General features: G+C 46.8%; 1 protein-coding gene across 4 annotated transcripts in view; it reads right to left on the reverse strand.

Moving 5' to 3' along the window:
* GCNT1 (glucosaminyl (N-acetyl) transferase 1) overlaps nt 1-6,224 on the reverse strand; it is a 43,014-nt gene extending 36,790 nt beyond the window's left edge. The window contains exons 1-2 of one of the 4 annotated variants that reach the window (XM_066257057.1): nt 6,056-6,224; nt 4,857-4,977 (exon numbers count right to left, since the gene is read on the reverse strand). The gene's annotated coding sequence lies outside the window, so the exon portion shown is untranslated. Of the gene's footprint in view, nt 1-4,856; nt 4,978-5,112; nt 5,159-5,830; nt 6,021-6,055 lie in introns of those variants that run through there. The other 3 variants (XM_066257059.1, XM_066257056.1, XM_066257058.1) reach the window with 3 other exon arrangements.
* Nucleotides 6,225-20,559: the final 14,335 nt, after the last annotated feature.

A 20,559-nucleotide genomic window follows, 5' to 3' on the forward strand; every position in this document is an offset into this window, starting at 1 on the left:
AAGGCACTGTGCAAATGACAGTACAAATGGGACCTACCCCTCCAAACCTTTCTCTACACAACAATGATCATTTTAAAAATCCAACCCTAATCATCTCATCTCCCATTTAAAGCCCTTCAATGCGTTTCCACTACTTTTCTGTTAAAGTCCAAAATCCTGCAAGTGACCTAAAAGGCCTCATCCCAAACTACATTCCTGCCTTGGTCCCAACCCGTTCAGCCTAGAACTTCAAACCCTAATTCACCTATTTCCTACTCATTTTTCAGGCCTCATTTTAAATCTATTTTCGTGGGGACCCACTCTGAGTAATCCCTTCCCCTAAACTAAATTAGGTCTCCAGGTTAGATGCTCTCTGGACATCCTGTGCTTTCCTGAGTTACCACCTACAGTGTGATACAGCCTGTGTTGACTATGCACTTGTTTCCTTCCCCCCTTGCCCACCCAGACACTAAACTAGATAGTTTATAAAGATGGGGACCGTCCATCCTGTTCCCAGCTGACAGTGTGGGGCCTCTAAAAGGTGCATGGTGAATAGCTGTTCAATGAATACATAAATAGGCCCCTCAGGTACCCAAAACCCTTACAATCTGGCTATCTCTAACAAAAAAGAAAAGTTAGTCATTGGAGTAATTTTTTAGTATATTTAGCACATTGATTACCAAATATATGTAGAACTCCTGATTGGAAGTATTAGTATAAACAATGAATCAAAAACTCTGGGTGTTATGTGGCAACATTTCCTTCTTCGGATTTGCATTTGTTATCACAATCCTCTTCTGAGCGCTGGAAGTTTTACCAGGGCCAGCTTCATGGTGGGCAACTTGGGCAGTCACACAGGAATCTGCGCTTTGCTTAACGTTTGCCTGTCTGTTGCCATTTTGAAATTCTTAATAAGTTTAAACAAGGGGTCCCCAAAATTATGTAACCTGTCCTGAGTCTTACAAATTAGTTTGATTTCTGGAAGGGACTCAGTGGATAGCTAATCTCTAGCTAAGGATGCATCCCTTCTTTTTCTTTTGTTAAATTTTATTTATTGATTTTAGAGAGAGAAGAAGGGGGAGAGAGAGACACAGAAACATGTATCTGTTTCTGTATGTGCCCTGACCTGTACTCTTTCCCCTTTGTATCTCGGGATGACATTCTAGCCAACTGAGCTATTCCAGGGCTGTGTGTTCAGTCTCCCAAGCTTAACGTCTAAAAAAGGAGGAAAATACAGTGTGTCCGTAAAGTAATGGTGCACTTTTGACCAGTCACAGGAAAGCAACAAAAGATGATAGAAATGTGAAATCTGCACCAAATAAAAGAAAAACCCTCCCAGTTTCTGTAGGATGATGTGGCAGCATGTGCACATGTGCAGATGATGATGTAACACCATGTATACAGTGGAGCAGCCCACGGCCATGCCAGTCGAGATGTGGCCAAGCCAGTCAGTGTGTTCTGTGGCTCGCTAAATTCAAATCCGTGACCAAAGTGCAACGTGAATATCGGCGCGTTTATAACGAAGCGCCACCACATAGGAATAATATTACTCAGTGGGATAAGCAGTTGAAGGAAACTGGCAGTTTGGTGGAGAAACCCCGTTCTGGTAGGCCATCAGTCAGTGACGAGTCTGTAGAGGCTATACGGGATAGCTACCTAAGGAGCCCTAAAAAATATGTGCCTGCGTGTGCTTGACAATTACACCTAAGCAAGACTACAGTTCATAAGGTGTTAAAGAAACGCCTCTGTTTTACTGGGTACAAGCTGCAGCAACAAATGGAGCCCACATCGAACTGCACTGAATAGGTATGAAACTGGGAGAGTTTTCCTTTTATTTGGTGCAGATTTCACATTCCTATCCTCTTTTGTTGCTTTCCTGTGACCAGTCAAAAGTGCACCATGACTTTATGGACACACTGTAGTTTAGTTTTAGGATACTTTTTCCTTTGATATGTTTTCATATATTATGTAGGGGTTTATTTTATAAAGTTAGAATTTTCAGATTACAGAAATACATAATTGTCTTAGTTCCTGCTGTTAGGTAAAAAGCTTTTTTATTTTTAATTTTTATTTATTTATTTATTTATTTATTTACAGAGACAGAGAGTGAGTCAGAGAGAGGGATAGACAGGGACAGACAGGAACAGAGAGAGATAAGAAGCATCAATCACCAGTTTTTCATTGCGCGTTGCAACACCTTAGTTGTTCACTGATTGCTTTCTCACATGTGCCTTGACTGTGGGCCTTCAGCAGACCGAGTAACCCCTTGCTGGAGCCAGCGACCTTGGGTTCAAGCTGGTGGGCTTTTCCTCAAACCAGATGACCCCGCACTCAAGCTGGCGACCTCAGGGTCTTGAACCCGAGTCCTCTGCATCCCAGTCTGATGCTCTATCCATTGCGCCACCACCTGGTCAGGCTAAAAAGCTTTTTAATTTTTAATAGAACTAAATCCTAGTCTGAACATGGTTTATACTGAGTCTCATTATTAAAATTTTTGCTTAGAAATTTTTCTTTGGGGTTCTAAAATAAGAGATTGTGTCAGTTTCCCCAAATCAACAAGCATGGATCACTGATACTCAATCACTTTTAAAAAATGGGAAGATATGAAATATACTAAAAGAAAAATGAAAACTACTGTACAATTCCTTTTAGTTTCCACTATTTTTAACTTTAAAATTTAATAACTATATCAAAATTTCTTCAGAGAGCATGTCTGGCAGAACACCTGCAGCCATTCACCAGGAACACTGGCTTAGTCATCTTTATTGTAAAAATATTTTAGAATGTTAGAGGTTTGGTTAAACTTTACAAATAGCTTTTCTAGTCATTAGTAATTTAAGGTAATTATGTTTACTTAATGTTTAGTTCATAAACATCTACAGCATTTTAAATATTGGTTCATTTTTTTCTTTCCTTCAACTGGTTACTTTGTCTCCCAGGGAGACAATGTTTGGCAAAGTCTGGAGACATTTTTGGTTGTTATAACTGGAGGGAGGGGACTATGGGCATCTAGTGGACCCACAGACCAAAAGGTTATCTGGCCAAATCTGCTAAAAGTGCCAAAGTTGAGAAACTTTGGTCTACACACGCACAAATAGGCAACAAAGAAACGTAACAACAATAGCCATGCCTCACACGGCCAAGCCAATGTGGTTAAGAATACAGGTCCCAGGAGAAACACGCCTGATTTACATGAACAGTCTTTTGGGAACACCTTTCTTTAAGGCAGGGACTACGCATTTGATATCCTAAGCTAGAACCATGAATACCTTTTTCATTAGACTCAATATTAAAAACAGTGACACGATTCCTTGGGTGGCCCACTGAGGACTCAATGCAGCGGAAATAATGTGCATGTCACGAATCAAAAGAGATCATTTACAATAGTATTAATTTGTTTCCTACAACCTCATTTCATGATGTTTATTACCAGCATCATAGGTCAGAATTTTTTATTTGCCTAAGAACATAATTATCAGGTACAGCAATTTCTAAGACAGATTTGAAAATGGATGATGCATGAACCAAATTTGATTTGATTCCTTATGTTTAAAAAAAGAAAGAAGAAAAAGAAACAAGAGGAGCCAATATTTACATTAAATCAGGTTTTACATCCTTTCAAAAAAATAAAATTTTTTCAGCTATATTTTGGGGAAAAGACAAAAAGCTCTGGCCAAAGTGGGCCAGAATTCCTGCATGAGTATGTGAGGAAATGGCTGATACCCACCCAGACCTTATCAAGTCCTCTGCAGGTCAACGGGGACCAACCAAGTCCCACTCAGCTCTCCAGTGCATTACTTCAGTCCCCGTACATAGCAGATTTTGTAGATAGTTAATAATACTCAGGGAAAACATTTTTCTTGGTGTTTAACAACTAAATTACAGATGGGAAAGAAGCAACTTATGACTAGAAGTAGTCCTATAACCAATCAAGAATGAAGTATAGCCTGACCTGTGGTGGCGCAGTGGATAAAGCGTCGACCTGGAAATGCTGAGGTCGCTGGTTCGAAACCCTGGGCTTGCCTGGTCAAGGCACATATGGGAGTTGATGCTTCCAGCTCCTGCCCCCTCCTCTCTCTCTGTCTCTCTCTCCTCTCTCTCCCTCTCTGTCTCTTTCTCCCTCTCTCTCTCCTCTCTAAAAATGAATAAATAAAATTAAAAAAAAAAAGAATGAAGTATAACTAGTGAAGGATGGAACCCAGCATATATTCTGGGCCAAGGCTGAGGAGGTCCTAGCCAAGGCCAGGCTGAAGAAAGGGCAGGGAGCTGACAGGTGACCTCACATTGAAATAGAAACAGTTATCTTCTATTACCTGCCAATAAACCTTTGTAAAACAAATTCATAGTATGTAACATTGTTTTTAAAAGTAGAGGAGTTAGCCATTTCAAAAACCTCGGAGTTTCCCAAAACTACCATCTTGAAGGCCTGCCCAAAATTCATTAAGCAATAGCATATATCCACAGAGCTTTTCCTTCCAGCCAGAACTGAAATCCATTACCAAACCCTCTGGCAGTGGGGGGCTTGTCTGGAACTGTCTGGGCTCCTAGCAGGTAATTTACACTGATCTTTGAAAACCATTCACCCCCACCTCCCCTCTATAAAACAAACCTGCCTTTCAGAACAGCTCTGAAAGGGGGCAGAATGCCCAGAGGAGGGGACAAGTCCCTGACAGAGCTCCTCACCTACCACTCACTGAATTCAGGCCACAAAGAGTTGTGGCCGTGTCCTCATCTTCAAACACCATCGCTTTCTCTGAAACACCGTATATATCCTCCCAGTTCACCTCTTGTACTGTTTGTAAAACGAAGACTCTGTTCTCTTGAGAGAAATCACAAAGCAAAGAGTGTGCGGGATGCCAAGTGACTACAAAACTTACCTCCACTGGGCAGCCGGTAAGGTCCAGCCTAGATCTGCAGGCAGCCTCGCCCACCCGTCAAGATGAGAAGTGTGTGGTAGGGACGGGTGTTCGCGTTTTGCTCTGCGTCTGAGAGAAAGCCCTGCAAAGGGGGAAAGGGTGGTGAGTGCAAGCTAACACTTCAAACGCTGAAGACCAAAAATTAGAAGAACTGTAATCAGAAATTGGATGCTAACAACAAAAATAAAAAGAGAAACTGGGTCTGTTAAAGAATCACCTGTTTTCATAATAGGCCCAGCAGCGCGAGTACCCTAGCCTTGCGCGTTAAGGACAGGGAGGCAGGGAGGCAGGGAGGCAGGGAGGCAGGGAGAAGGCAAAGAGTTTCTGTACCCACCCCCTCCCACCCCCCCACCCGCCAACACACACTAGCGTCTCTTCCAATGGTCCCAGTCGCCCAGGGGGAGTCATTTGTCATACTAGCGTCAGCTTCCTTATCAGTAAAATAGTAATGTCTCTTCGTAGGGCTATGGTGAGGATTAAATGAAGTGAAAGCCGCCGGCACCCAGGGGACGGCAGTGAGTAACTAACTGTTCGCTCCTAGCCTATCCACGCCCGCGGCCAACTCCTCCGATTCTAAACTTAATCTCCCTTCGCGAAGCAGGGTTAGAGAGGCCAGAAAAAGTGGCTTCCAGGTGAAACGGGGCCCCAAAATCCTGGCCCCAAAATCCTGGCCCCAAGCACCCACTGATCGGACGACAAAGCAGGGCCGAGGGCGGGCGCCCGGCACCATCCCCGGCCCTGGGCGCACACGCCGTCGCGGGTTCCCACCGCGCGTCCTTTCTTCCTGCCCCGGCTCCGCTTCCTCCACCCCGGCGGCGTCCACCCCACCAAGGGCAGCGGGGCCCCGGCCAGGAGCCGCCTCCCTCCGCCCACCCTTCCCATCGCTCCCCCGCCGCCGGGCGGCGGAACAGGGAAGCCGGAGAGGAGCTGGTTACCTGCGGCGAGCATCTAGCCCCGGGGGCGCAGGAGAGTGCGGAACCGCGCGGGGCCGCAGGGAAGACGCGGAGGGCAGTTGCTCGGCCGCCACGCACTCGCCGGACTCCGCGCAAAACACGCGGCGGTCTGGTACCTCACTTCGCCGCCTCCGCGAGCCGGCCCGCGCGCCACGCCCCTGGGCCGCCCCTCGCCGCCCCGCCCTGCACCTCGCCGCCCAGCCTCACCTCGGCCGGTGCGGGGCCTGGGGCTCGCGACTCCCGGCCGGCGGCAGCGCGCCCTCTGGGCATTCCCGCCGGCCCCGAGGGCGAGCTGGCGTCCGTGTGGTTCCTTTCTCTGCGTCCTCTGGTTCGCCTTGGCTCTTCATTCTCCGAAGGGCATAAGGGCTGGACGCATGAGTGGGGTCTTTTTCAAAAACTTCTGTCCCCCTTCTTCAGAGGCAGGAAGCGTGAGTACTGCTTTATCTGATTTTAAAAATGAAAATGTTTTATAACAAAAAAGAAAACTAATAATGCCAAAGTGTTTTATAGCATATAAAGTTGAGGATGACCATGTGGTTTTTTCCCCCCGATGAGACTTACTTACTAAATTTAGCATTTAAAAATTAATTACGTTCGTGTGTATTTTCACATAAAAACTAAAATTGTGGAGCAAACCAGTGTTCTGCAAAGTAGTAGACACTTCTCTTCCGCCCTTACATAGCACAGCATTGTGTCATTTATAAAAGTTCACACAATCTTTTCTAACAAGAGGAACGTTGTGTGTTTGTCTTCTTCATTGGATATTTTACTTCTTGGAAAGCAAATCGGGTTCTTATTCATCTTTGCACCGTTTATTAATTCAATTTACCGGTAGATGTGACGAAGTAAATGAAGGAACATACGCAGTCCCCGCCCACCGGGATCTGCTGGATCTGTAAGGTACAACTGCGACCCTGTGAGATGGGTTTCTCTGTAACTGGAAGCTTGCTTGCAGACCATCAATCTAACAAAAGAAGGTGATTGCTTTAGGAAAATAGGTGAATGTAGAAGAAGGCTGAGCTACCTTGGGCTGGAGAACACCACTGAGTCTCTGAGGCTCACCCTTAGGACTTTGGACCAGATGAGGTTAGATATAGAAGGGGTGGAGCGAGGGCAGAGGGGAGGAGAGTTGGTAAATTGGGGATAGGGCATTCTTAGGTAAGTCCATACAGAACAGAGGTTAACGGTGCCCCCTTAGTAGAGCTAATGAAATATTCCTGTGGGAAAGGTAAATCTTGCCTCTTTCCCAAGGAGATTCCTCCTCCAGTGACAATCTTGGAACATCTTGCTTTAATTTTATTTAGGAAAGTAATATTCTTATAGTACATTATGTGCAGGGCCTCTAGAACTAGAGAATCAAATGAGTTCCTTTTTAAAAATTAATTAATTTATTTATTTTTAAAAAATATTATTTATTCATTTTAGAGAGGAGAGAGAGAAAAAGGGGGGAGGAGCAGGAAGCATCAACTGCCATACGTGCCCTGACCAGACAAGTGCTGGGTTTTGAACCAGCGACTGAACTGGTAACCTCAGTATTCCCAAGGGGAAGCTCCATCCACTGCACCACCACAGGTCAGGCCCAAATGAGCTTCTTTCAAACTGTGGTTTATATTTTTTTATCATGGAAACAAAAGTGTGAACCCAAAATACCTTCTGCAAATACAGAATTTGCATTTTGATCAGAACTAAAAAAAAAGTAATATGTATAATAATTAGAATTTGTTTTCTCTATCTGTTGATAATCCAGATGACTTCTTTTCAATGGTATTTTTAAATCCCTTAAGTAAAAACATTGTGAAAGCAAATATGTTGCAAAACCCTCGTAGGGCATTATAAAATTAAATTCACAAATTTTATTAATTCAATGTTTGAAACTAAGTCTTACACTTCTTTCTGCTAGACTAACCATGTTTCCTCTATCCTCACTTGACCAATTTTTTCTTACTGGGCTTACATCAAGGACATTTTAAGTTTGTTTTTTGTTTGTTTTAATTTCTAAAGGGGTGATCACATTGGCTTGTTTTTGAATTATTTACTCACATCATTAAGCATTTGTATCTGGAAAAAAGGAAAAGAAAATGCACACATCCTGTTGAAGCAGGATAGTAAGAAGCTAGAAAAATTCTCTGGCCAGTGGAGTGGGGAAACTGAGACAACTTAACAAACTGGCCAAGCAAGTTATAGCCGGACCCAGAAGGGCACCAGGGTGGAAAGCCCTGGGTGCCTAGCAACAGGCAAATGTGGTGCCAGACCTTGCCCCAGGGTGGCCTTTCCTTCCCTGGCATATCACTGGTCATGCCGTTTAGACCCCCTGACCTTCTGACCTTTTTCTCTTTAGAGATAATATCTAGGCCTCAGTTGTATTTCAGCTCCAGGCCCAGAAAAGCTGCAAAACCAGGTGGGTGACACCAGGATCAGCTGTCATGACTAATGACTCCCTGCCCTGGTGCTGACTAATCAGTAGAGACCAGGATCCTGAAAGGGTACACCTGGAAAAGGTGATGAATTCTATTGACATCCTCTCCCAAGAACGCCCCTGAATTCCCAGCCCTTAATAAACCCTCAAAACAAAAGTAGTTGTACATACACACTCACCCAGGAGGATACCCATGCTTTTTCCTATCCCCTCTGCTTCCCCCACAGCCGTGCATTTCCTAAACTCTAAGGAACCCCATGAAACTTGCAACCAGGAGAGCAAAGTGCAGTGGCAGCTTGTCCCAGGCTAACCTTCTGAACCTGTCATGTGGATGAAAAAGGGGCCACATGCTGAACCTGACAAGTTCAGGGGATGTCTGCATGGTGGCCTTGCAAACTCAGAGACCTGAAATAACTGCGTACGACGCTCTGCTGTGAACACTTTCAAACTAAAGCAGTTGATGGGGGGTAGTCACGTCCTAGGGTAGTATTTTTCTCTAACAAAAGTCAGTACTTACCTCCACTGAGCCTGTCTGTTGTCTTTTTGACAGGGGTCCCCAAACTATGGCCCGTGCACACATGCGGGCCCCTGAGGCCATTTACCGGTCCCCGCCGCACTTCCAGAAGGGGCACCTCTTTCATTGGTGGTCAGTGAGAGGAACATAGTTCCCATTGAAATACTGGTCAGTTTGTTGATTTAAATTTACTTGTTCTTTATTTTAAATATTGTATTTGTTCCCGTTTTGGTTTTTTTTTTACTTTAAAATATGTGCAGTGTGCATAAGAATTTGTTCATAGTTTTTTTTATAGTCTGGCCCTCCAACGGTCTGAGGGACAGTGAACTGGCCCCCTGTGTATAAAAGTTTGGGGACCCCTGATCTATGATAACATACCTGATACCGTACCTTTAAAATATAAGGATAACTTGCCCTTGAAATGTAAGAGTAATCTTCTTTTCCAGACCCCTCAGGGCACTAGAGCAGAAACCCCGAATTCTCTCGTTGTTATCATCTTAATTGTTAACTGTTAACTATCCTGGACCTGCCTATGTAAAAGAAGTATGTGTCTAGCCTGACTTGTGGTGGTGCAGTGAATAGAGTGCTAACATAAAATGCTGAGGTTGCTGGTTCGAAACCCTGGGCTTGCCCGATCAAGGCAAGAAGCAACCAATGAACAGCTAGAGTGAAGCAACTACTTCTCATCCCCCACCTCCTCCTTTCTCTGTAAAATCAATAAATAAAATCTTTAAAAAAATATATGTATCTTTATATTTTACTTTTTTATCCAATCCAGAGATTTCCCCACTTTACTTTCTCTCACCTCTTTAATCTATCACCAATGGACTTTATGTAACCCCCTTATATGTTCCCCTTTGATTCAGATGTATAAAATAATTGATAAAACTGCCATTTTTCAGAGCATTTTCTCAATCTGTTGCGATTTTTCTTCCTGGCAATTGTCGACAGTTTGGCTCAAATAAACTTATAAAAATTCTTACAGATTTAATTTGGATGTTTCTTCCATCGACACCCCAGACCTCCCCTTTTCTCTGACTCTCCAGTGTAGGGTCGATGCTAGACATGGCCCTTCCTCCTCCCCAGCCACATGGCACTGTGGCCATGGATCCACCAGCCATGGGATAGAGGCTTGTAAGAACTGTCACAGATTTTACTAAGAACAACACTCAGTCACCAGGTATGTACAAGGAGGGACAACACAGAACAGCGCATACCCTTTCCCACCACTTACCTGCTTGCTTGCACGTAAACCGTAAACAGTTTTGCTTGAGCAATTGCCCAAGGCTTAGCTATAAAAACCTTAGCCCCTCTCAAGGAGGTGTAGAGATTTCACTGACCCGCTGCCATGGTTGCTGTCCCCGTATGTAAGTAATAAAGTTTATGTTTGGTCCGTCTGGCCCTCCTGTGGTTTCTTTGGGGTCTTGCAACCACACCGCATTCATTTTCTGGGTCTGGACCTCCTTTATTACAATTGGCATAGCTGACTGGATTGTGCAATCCCAGGAAACCCCCAAGTTGAGTCAACCCTGCATGACATGCTGGAGGCAATCATGGACTGGCCTGCTAGCTTTTTTGTTTTTTTCCACATTGGTGGACTCTTGGGGTGTGCTGAGGGGCTAGGGGGGGAGAGGGCTTCTAAAAGTCCTGAAGGTGATAGGGGACCATGTGGGGCTGAGTAAGAAGAAAGACATGAGGAGAGACACGTCAGTGCTCACATAGCTTCTCCTGGTGCCTTACATGCTGTCATGTAGAAACCTCTCCAGAGCAAGAGTGCAGTGCTTGCAGGAGGAACTTCATCAGGAAGGGACATGCAACGTATGCAAGCCGATTACAAGGAGGCTTTGAGGAAACAGCTGGAACAGACTGGTGAACAGTTAACAGAATTTGCCTGCCACTTGGCTCACAGTTGGGGCTGCCCCTTGGCTTTGGCTCCAGCCCAGTTCAGAGCGGTGATCTCTCAAAGTGGGTGGAACCCACAGAAGTAGGACCCAAAGAGTGAATCTGACTCTGACAGTGACAGTGAAATAATGGTTATTGATAAGGAAACAGGCACTCCTGACAGCCTGCCCAATGTTAGTACAGAAGATGAAGTCTTAGCCACCAAGGGTACTGGGAGAGCCGCAGCCTCCCGCCGCCCAGCAGGTCATCTACACCACGGCTTGGGCATATACTCAGGCCCAGCTGGTTAAACTGGCAGCTAAATTCCACCAGAGATGTGCTGAAAGCATAGCTGCCTGGCCTTTACTCCTGTGAGACAAGGGTGCTGATGGTATTTCTCTAACGGGAGAGGAGCTATCTTTTTTTTTTTTTTTTTTTTTTTTTTGTATTTTTCTGAAGCTGGAAACGGGGAGAGACAGTCAGACAGATTCCCGCATGCGCCCGACCGGGATCCACCCAGCACGCCCACCAGGGGTGAAGCTCTGCCCACCAAGGGGCGATGCTCTGCCCCTCCGGGGCGTTGCTCTGCCGCGACCAGAGCCACTCTAGCGCCTGGGGCAGAGGCCAAGGAGCCATCCCCAGCGCCCGGGCCATCTTTGCTCCAATGGAGCCCTAGCTGTGGGAGGGGAAGAGAGAGACAGAGAGGAAGGGGGGGGGAGAAGCAAATAGGCACCTCTCCTATGTGCCCTGGCCGGGAATTGAACCTGGGTCCCCCGCATGCCAGGCTGATGCTCTACCGCTGAGCCAACCGGCCAGGGCCTAGAGGAGCTATCTTGAATGTCACAACTCACCCCTCATTATGCCAGCAGATACGTGGTGCCGGCCTCCAGACCACGCAGACTATGTCCCTGTGATTTGGTTGATAGTCGGGTTCTGTATGGCAAGGCCCAATGAAGGGGCTCTCGCTTCCTCTTCAGGGCAGTGGTCAACCCTCGTGGAATTGCAGCACTTTATCCATGAGGAGTTAGGCGTGCAGCGTGCTATTTATAACCCTAGGACACAGTGACCAGAGATGGAGATCTTTACAGTGGGCACGAGGGACCAGGTGGTACAGATGGCCCCTCCCATGTATTTTGGCACTCTGATACCCATCCTTTCCACCCATGTGAGGCAGCCTACACAGATTGTAGCCCAAATATCAATAGTTGCTTATTAGAAAGAAGTAGAGATCATGAAGCAGAAAAGGGGGGTGAGGCAGGTAAAGGGAAGAAAGCAGAAAAGGGACAAGGAGAAGGGAGACACTGCCACCGGTAAGAGTGGGCCCATTAAGAGTTTCTGCAAGCAGCTGTGGATAGACCATCCACAGCAGAATAAACACTGCTAATATTGATGGGAAGCCCAGTTGGGTCCTCCTTGCTCTTTGGCAGAAATTAACAAGAGAACAGAAGTGGCAGCCCTTGCCAAAGACAAGTGCATGTTCTTTAGAGTGAACTCCATCCACGGCCACTACTCTGCCAGCCCCACCACTGCTGGGCATTAAGGACCTCTTGGTCCAGCTGCCCCCTATATACCCCAAAGATGGTCCCTGGAGGGGAGTGACCTTCTGCTCCCCTAGGAATCCGACTGAGGGACCCAAGTGCAGGGGACCATTGGGGACTGGAGGCCACATGTGGAATTAGCCATGTATTGGTCCCAGGTATTGGCCTTCATGGACACTGAGACTGAGTGTGTATTCATATATGGCAATCCTGAATGCTTTGGGAGGCCTTTATCCGTCATTGACAGCTACCAGAGATCTGCCATCTATGTGTGAGCCATTATTCATACACATGGGGTGGGATGGCTATCCTCCACCATCCTTTTTGAGTATAGGTCTCCCCATTCCTGAGTATATTCTTGGAATTGATGTACTGGCGGGCATTCACCTGCAAACAACCATTGGAGAATTTTGCTTAAGAGCAAGGGTAGGGAAGTCTGGCCTGTGAGGACATACCAAGCATGCCCCCTTATAACTACCATCTCTTTGGCAGGTGGTGAACATCCACCTGGTACTATCAGCCAGGGGGGCATGCTGAGATAACAGCAACCCATACAGGAATTGGCCTAAGTAAATATAATTTATCCAGCTCATCGTCCCTACAATACACCCACGTGGCCTGTCCGCAAAACAAACAGCATCTGGTGCATGACCATGACCTATAGAGAGTTAAACAAGGTAGTAACCCCCCTTCACGCAGCAGTTCCCAGTATCACAGACTTGCTAGACGTTTTGTGTCACCAGCTCAGAACATATCACTGCATTCTTGACGTAGCTAATGCCTTCTTTTCTGTAGCTATTACTGGAGATAGTCAAGACCAGTTTGCTTTGGCTTGGGAGAGGCAACAGTGGATCTTCACTGTGTTGCTTATGGGATATCTGCATAGCCCTACTGTCTGCTGATTGGTGGGCCTGATACAGGCCAGCAGAGGTGCTACTGGATCATTACATTGATGGTGTCATGCTGACCTCTGACTCTCTTCCCACCCTAGAGAAAGCAGCTTCCTCTTTCTAACCCACCTCCGACAGTGAGGATGGGAGATGAACGAGCACAAAGTGCAAGGCCCTGGCTTATCTGTCAGATTCCTGGGGGATTTCTGGCCAGGTAAGACAAAGGTGATGCCAACTGTGGTCATAGAAAACAAAACAGGCCTATCCGCAACCACAGCGGGCCGAGCAGTTGCAGGAGTTTTTAGGTTTGTTAGGCTTTTGGAGGGTCTTCATTCCCCACTTGGCCCAACTGGTGTGGCTCCTTTATACACTACTGTGGAAAGGGACCATCTGGGATTAGAAGGAGCACCATGAGGGAGCTTTTCAGGGTGCTAAGCGAGCCGTAGCCACTGTCCAGGCTCTGGGCATGGTCGGCCATAGCCAACCATGTGAAATAGATGTTCACGTAACATCTGAAGGATATGGTTGGGGGTTATGGCAAGGTCAAGGCAGGGTGAGCACATGACTATGGTTCTGGTCCCAACTTGTGGCATGGGACCAAGGGCTGATATAGTCCCATTGAAGAACAAGTTAATGCAGTATACTAAGCACTGTTAGCAACAGAAGCCATAACAGGACTGGTCCCAGTCAAAGTCTTCACCACCTACCCCATTGCCCGCTGGATGCACTTGGTCATGCAATGGCCCAAGTGTATGGTGGCCCAGAAATCCACCCTGACTAGGTGGAGAGCATATTTCCAACAGAGAAGCCACCTTTCCGCTGGTCCATTAAGCAAAGAACTGCAGGCATTTCTAGGGCCGGTGACATATCAGGACACTGGACTACCAAAGCCCAAGCTGGAGATGCTACAGCCATCACCCATCCACAAGGGGAAGCCACCTGTTTCTGAAGAAACATGGTACATGGATGGGTCCTGCTGGAGTACCCCACTCTGGTGGTGCACCATTGTGTATCAAGCTGCAACCGAGAACATCTGGCTAGAGGACAGGGCAGCATAAAACAGCCAATGGGCTGACCTCCAAGAGGTATGGATTGTCATCACATGGTAGCCAGGACCACTACCCATCTGTATTGACAGTTGGGCAGTATACTGAGGACAGACATTTCGGCTTCCTGCCTGAGAACATGCAGGATGGACAATATCAGAAACCCCTTTGGGGGCAGGTCATGTAGGCTGAACTGTGGTACATGTGCCACAAAACCACTGTGATCATATTCCATGTCAAAGGTCACCAACCGGTGCAGAATCCAGGCAGCGACAAAGCAGATGCCATGGCATGAGTCTGCTGGCTGCAAGATGCTCTAGTGGCAGACACTGCCGAGTGGCTACATGGAAACTATGCCACGCAGGTCAAAGATCTGCATGTCAGCAATGCCCAGTGGGTCTGAAATACAACCATGTCCTCTCTCCTGTGACAGTGGGAAGACATGCTAGGGTGGGACACCCCTGACCCAATGGCAGGAGGACTACATTGAACCCTTGCTATGCAATAAGGGGTCCCAATTTGCTTTAACCTGTGTAGATGCTACTCTGGGTATTCTACAGGACTACTTGAGTGGAAAAGCTAACCAAAGAGCAACCATTGGGAGCTCAAGCAATTATATGCCTCATATGGCCCCCCAGAGGTCATTGAGAGTGACCAGGGCTCTCACTTCACCGGACACTTAGTATAAGAATGAGCAGATGGGCCCTGGCCGGTTGGCTCAGCGGTAGAGCGTCGGCCTAGCGTGTGGAGGACCCGGGTTCGATTCCCGGCCAGGGCACACGGGAGAAGCGCCCATTTGCTTCTCCACCCCTCCACCGCGCTTTCCTCTCTGTCTCTCTCTTCCCCTCCCGCAGCCGAGGCTCCATTGGAGCAAAGATGGCCCGGGCGCTGGGGATGGCTCTATGGCCTCTGCCTCAGGCGCTAGAGTGGCTCTGGTCGCAACATGGTGACGCCCAGGATGGGCAGAGCATCGCCCCCTGGTGGGCAGAGCTTCGCCCCTGGTGGGCGTGCCGGGTGGATCCCGGTCGGGCGCATGCGGGAGTCTGTCTGACTGTCTCTCCCTGTTTCCAGCTTCAGAAAAAAGAAAAAAGAAAAAAAAAAAAAAAAAAGAAAAAAAAAAAAAAAGAATGAGCAGAAGCTCTCCACAGTGCACAGTGCCTGGTGTTTCCACCTCCCTTACAGCCCAGTGGGGTCTGGACTCATAGAATGATACAGCAGCCTTTGAGAATGCCTCGTGGCCTGATACACATTCTTCCCAGGGTTGGACAGGACTGGAAGATGCCATTTGGGTGCTGAATGAGCAGCCGCAGGGAGGAGAAGCAGCCCCACTAGTGCTGATAATCCAATGGTGCGTGGTGCCATTCACATTCAGATCCGTGCCAGTCCAGACCTCAGACCAGTCAGGGGCAACAGAACGATATATTCCTACCAGCGCCTCAGGATATTCCCCCATTGTGGTCCACCCTGATTTGGAGTTGGGCAGTGCAGATTAGCCCGGAGTGGTGCTTTCTCCTTTCCCCCTGGGGGGGAGGGTTTGGAGAAACACCCGCAGTTACAGTCCACTACTTCAGGGGCATAGCCCATCATAGTCTGGTGTCATAATACTGGTTCAGACAGACGTAATACCAACACCAAGGGGCACTTACACTGCTTTTGTGTGAAACTTTCTCTCTCTCTCTCCCTCTCTCTCTCTCTTTCTCTCTCCACCCCCCTCCCTCAACAGGGGAGGGGGCTAGAGAGGTCAGACCTGGGCCTGATACTGTAAGCCCAGTCAGGCCCCACAGAGTCTGACTTTTTGATGAGGTAGTGCACAACAGAGTGCATCCTGCCAGATGGCAAAGACCTTCCACTCATTGTTTCTTTATCATTTGTCTTACCACCCTTAGCCTAGGCGCCTGCAACTCCTTTCTGCAGTAGGCAAGTCATCTTGCACACATCCAGAATCAAAGTGCTTGCTGGGTGTGCTCTGAATTTCCCACGGCTTCTGCTCATGGCCTACCCTGGCATATTCACCCCTCGAACCTCACCCAATGGTCCTGGCTAAGGCAATGAAATAATGTTGACCCAGCATTCAATCATGCCAAGAAGCAAATCTTCCAGCTTGTGCATGAAGGAGTACAATGAGTAGGAAGCGAAACCATTACTAAGCCATGACCCCCTCTGCATCATTCTGTATGGACTGGACTTCACTGGATGGCCCCTATATGTGTGGAATTGCAGGATCCTGCCCCACCCTGTATTGAGCAGTACAATGGGACTTTTAACATCACCTATCTACTGGGATGGACTCCCTGAGAGCTCTGTCTCAATATAACTGTAGTGACTGGTGAAGACAAATGGAGCCAGCAACACTATGGGTCTGGGGGGGGGGGCATTCCCTGTACCATGGGGTACACTTTGGGTCTGTGGTTCATATGGATGGCCCTTCCTGCCCTAGAACTGACTGGCCGTTGTACTTGGGGGGTCTCCCTGGACGCATCCTCTCCACCTTGCCCAATATTCCCAGCAACTGGGCCACTGTCAAAGTTCGACTTCATGTCCGGCGTATGGCCTGGTGAGAACCTCTCCTTGCTCTCTTCCTCCCACCTATTGGTAACATTGTAACCAGAAAGGCTGTTGACACTCTTTCCCAGCGTGTAACTGTGGCTCTTAATCACTCCTGAAAGGCCACAGAGCTCCTTACAGATGAGCTAAACCAAATGAGACAAGTAGTTCTGCAAAATCAAAGGGCATTAGACATGCTAACTGCTACCCAAGGTGGCACCTGTGCCATGCTGACACTGAGTGTTGTGAATATATCCCAGACAACTCATTCAATATGTCGTATGCTCTATAAGCCATGGCCTCAGAAACTACTAAAATAGAGGCCCCGGCATACGACCCCTTAACCACCCGGTGGAATTCCCTAGGGTCCACGCTTAGGTATGGTTTAGCTAGTTTAGTAGGTTTCCTTCTCCTTTTGCTTATTTGTGCTTGTAGCTTATACTGTATTTGTGGCATCTGGATGCAATGTACTAATAATGCTCTACCCACACAGGGATTGTCGCGGAAGAATCATGTGTAAATTGTGAGGTAGAAGAGCAATGTTGAGGTGGAGTATAGGGTTGTGGCCCTTTCCCCTCTCCAGCCGCATGGCACTATGGTCATGGATCCTGGCCCTGAGCCATGAGATGGAGTAAAACTGTGACTAAGATTTTACTAAGAACAATATAACTCGGTCACCAGTATGCATCAAGGAGGAACAAACAACACAGAATGGCATGCACCCTTTCCCCTAACCCCTGCTCATCTGCTTGCTTGCACTAGACAAAGAGTTTCACTTGAACAACTGCCCAGGGCTCAGCTATAAAAACTGCAGGCCCCCTCGATGGGGTGCAGATCTTTCACTGATCTGCCACCATCGATGCTGCCCTTGTATGTGAGAATAAAGCCTACGTTCACTTCATCTGGGCCTCTGTGTGGCTTCTTTGGGATCTTGCAGTAACACCAGGTCAATTTTCCAGGTCTGGACCTCTTGTGTCACATACAGTGAGCTGACAGCAGCCTTGCCATGGCTCACTTCTGTTTCATAACATTTCTAGAGCCAAAGTAGCCCTGCCTAGTCTCTCTCCTGTTGCTTTTTCCGTTTTAAGCCCTTTCTGTTTTACTGTCCTCAGCTTTAATAGATGTACTCTCAAAATCACCTGGATTCATGTTGTGAAATTTTAACTGCATGAAGTCAAGAACCCATAGACTAGACCCTGGCTGGTGGGCTCAGTAACAGAGCGTCGACCCAGCATGTGGATGTCCCAGGTTCAATTCCCGGCCAGGGCACACAGAAGCGCCCATCTGCTTCTCCACCCTTCCCCCTCTCCTTTCTCTCTATTTCTCTCTTACCTTCCCACAGCCAAGGCTCCATTGGAGCAAAGTTGATCTGGGCGCTGAGGATGGCTCCATGGCCTCCACCTCAGGCACTAGAATGGCTCTGGTTGCAATGGAGCAACGCCTCTCTGGGCTAGTCCCTGACTGGTAGCACTATGACCCAGCAATTCTTCTCTTATACTTAACAGTTATATTGTTTAATACAGTAGCCACTGGCCACATGTGACTATTGAGGCCATGAAATGTGTGTGTGTGGTAAATGTAAAATACCTAGATTTTGAAGGTTTAGTATAAAAGTTCTTTAAAACCTGATTTAAATTCATTTTAAAATATTGATTATAGTTCAAACAGTAATATTTTGGATATAATAATTTTTTTTAATTTTAGTAAGAAGAGGAGAGGAAGAGACAGACTCTTGCATGTGCCTGACCAGGATCCACCTGGGAAGCCCACTAGGGGGCGATGCTCTGCCCATCTAGGGCTCTTGTTCCATTGCAACCAGAGCCATTTTTTTAGCGCCTGAGGTGGAGGCCATGGGGCCATCCTCAGCACCCAGGGCCAACTCGCTCCAACCAAGCCATGGCTGCAGGAGGTGAGGAGAGAGAGAGAGAGAGAGAGAGAAAGAGAGAGAGAGAGAAGTAAAAGGGGGAAGGGTGGAGAAGCAGATGGGTGCTTCTCCTGTGTGCCCTGATCAGGAATCTATTCCGGGACATCCACAGGCAAGGCTGATGCTCTAACACTGAGCCAACTGGCCAGGCAGAGCCTTGGAAAAAGTAATTTAAATATTATCTAAAAATTTAAAAGTAAAAATAAAAAGGTGAATAAAATTTGTTATTAGCACAATAGTTGAAACTTTGAATATATGTTGCTGTTAAAAAAAGAAACATGGGCCAAAATGGAGTCACTATGCTAAACCATGCCACCAAACCAAAGTTTAATAATGAATCTAATAGCAGTTTCAGACTCTGCCAAAAGTGAGATTTTAAATCAATTACTCTGGAATTTCCTGGTGAAATAGTGAAGTAAGCTCTCTGATAAGACCACCTACCTTCTCATTAGGGTAGGTGTCCTTGCCTGAAATAACCTACATTTTTAACTTGTTTCTGCCTGTAAGACGTTCCATTCTGTACGGACTCATGGAGTTCCCTTCTAGTTGCTGGGTGGGAACTTGCCTGATACATGAATTACTTTTTTTCCCTCTTTTTTTTCCAAGTGAGAAGAGAGGAGATAGAGAGACAGACTCCTGCATGCACCCTGACCAGGATCCACCTGGCAACCCTTGTCTGGGGCCAATGCTTTGCCCATTTGGGGTGATGCTTGCAACCGAGCTACTTTTAGCACCTGAGGCCATCCTCAGCACCCAGGCCAATGCTCTTGAACAAATCAAGCCATGACTATTGGAAGGGAATAGAGAAAGAGAGTGAGCGAGAGAGAGAGAGAAGTGGGGGAAGGGGTAGAGAAACAGATGGTCGCTTCTCCTGTGTGCCCTGACTGCAAATTGAACCCAGGACATCCACATGCTGGGCCAATGCTCTTACCACTGAGCCAACCAGCCAGGGCCATGAATTACTTAATAAAGCCAATTGATCTTCAAATTTGCTCCATTCTACTCTTTAACATCACCAAAGAAAAAGCTAATTCTATTCCCTAACACAATTTGTACAATACTGCCTTATCTGGGTGGCACAGTGGATAAAGCATCCACCTAAAATGCTGAGGTGGCTGGTTCAAAACCCTCGGCTTGCCTGGTCAAGGTACATATGGGAGTTGATACTTCCTGCTCCTCCCACCTTCTCTCTCTTTCTCTTTCTCTCTCCTCTCTAAAATAAATAAATAAAGTCTTAAAAAAATGTACAATACTGTGCCTCAGATATAGTATGAGCATTGATGGACTGATCTGATCATCTAATGTGTAATATTGCTTTGACAGGAAAATTAATTTCCAGATCCAAAGAATAGATTTATAAATTAACTTTTAGAATATATCTTTTTGTCAGTTGGATACTACGCATATTCCATAAGTGTCATTACCACAATAACATACACCCAACATAAATTTGCGCAAGTGAATCAGAAGGTGTTTCTGGATTTCTTAGAGGTGTCATGGTCCAGTTAGCAGCTATTTTTACAGAGACATTAAGGAATTATTTAAACAGGCAATGGAGGGTTGGGAACACAGGAAGGAAACCATTGCAATAACAGAGTGATAGTAATTACCAGAAGCAGCTGCTACTGAGAAATTTGTTCCAATTATCAGAAACTAAGAGCTGGAGGAGGGCCTTGAGCGCTGGGACTCAGACCTCGAAGGAAGGGGCGGTACCTGGCCGGTGATGGTGTTTCTGAAGGTGGACGTTGAAGATTCTGGATCTGAGAAGGTAGATTAAGAACTAGAAATTGGAACCAACAGCTGAAGCCAGGGAAAAGAACCCTCACTGGGTAACCATGGCAGTTACCCCAAGCTAATATCACGAAGCAAGGTCCTTCTCCCTACTCTAGGCTCCTGGTCTCCTCAAGCACCCCTTATTGTCAAAACCTTATAGGAAACATGGTTTGTTGTGTCACAGC

Source organism: Saccopteryx bilineata, chromosome 2 (genome assembly GCF_036850765.1).
Source record: "Saccopteryx bilineata isolate mSacBil1 chromosome 2, mSacBil1_pri_phased_curated, whole genome shotgun sequence".
Classification (NCBI taxonomy): domain Eukaryota; kingdom Metazoa; phylum Chordata; class Mammalia; order Chiroptera; family Emballonuridae; genus Saccopteryx; species Saccopteryx bilineata.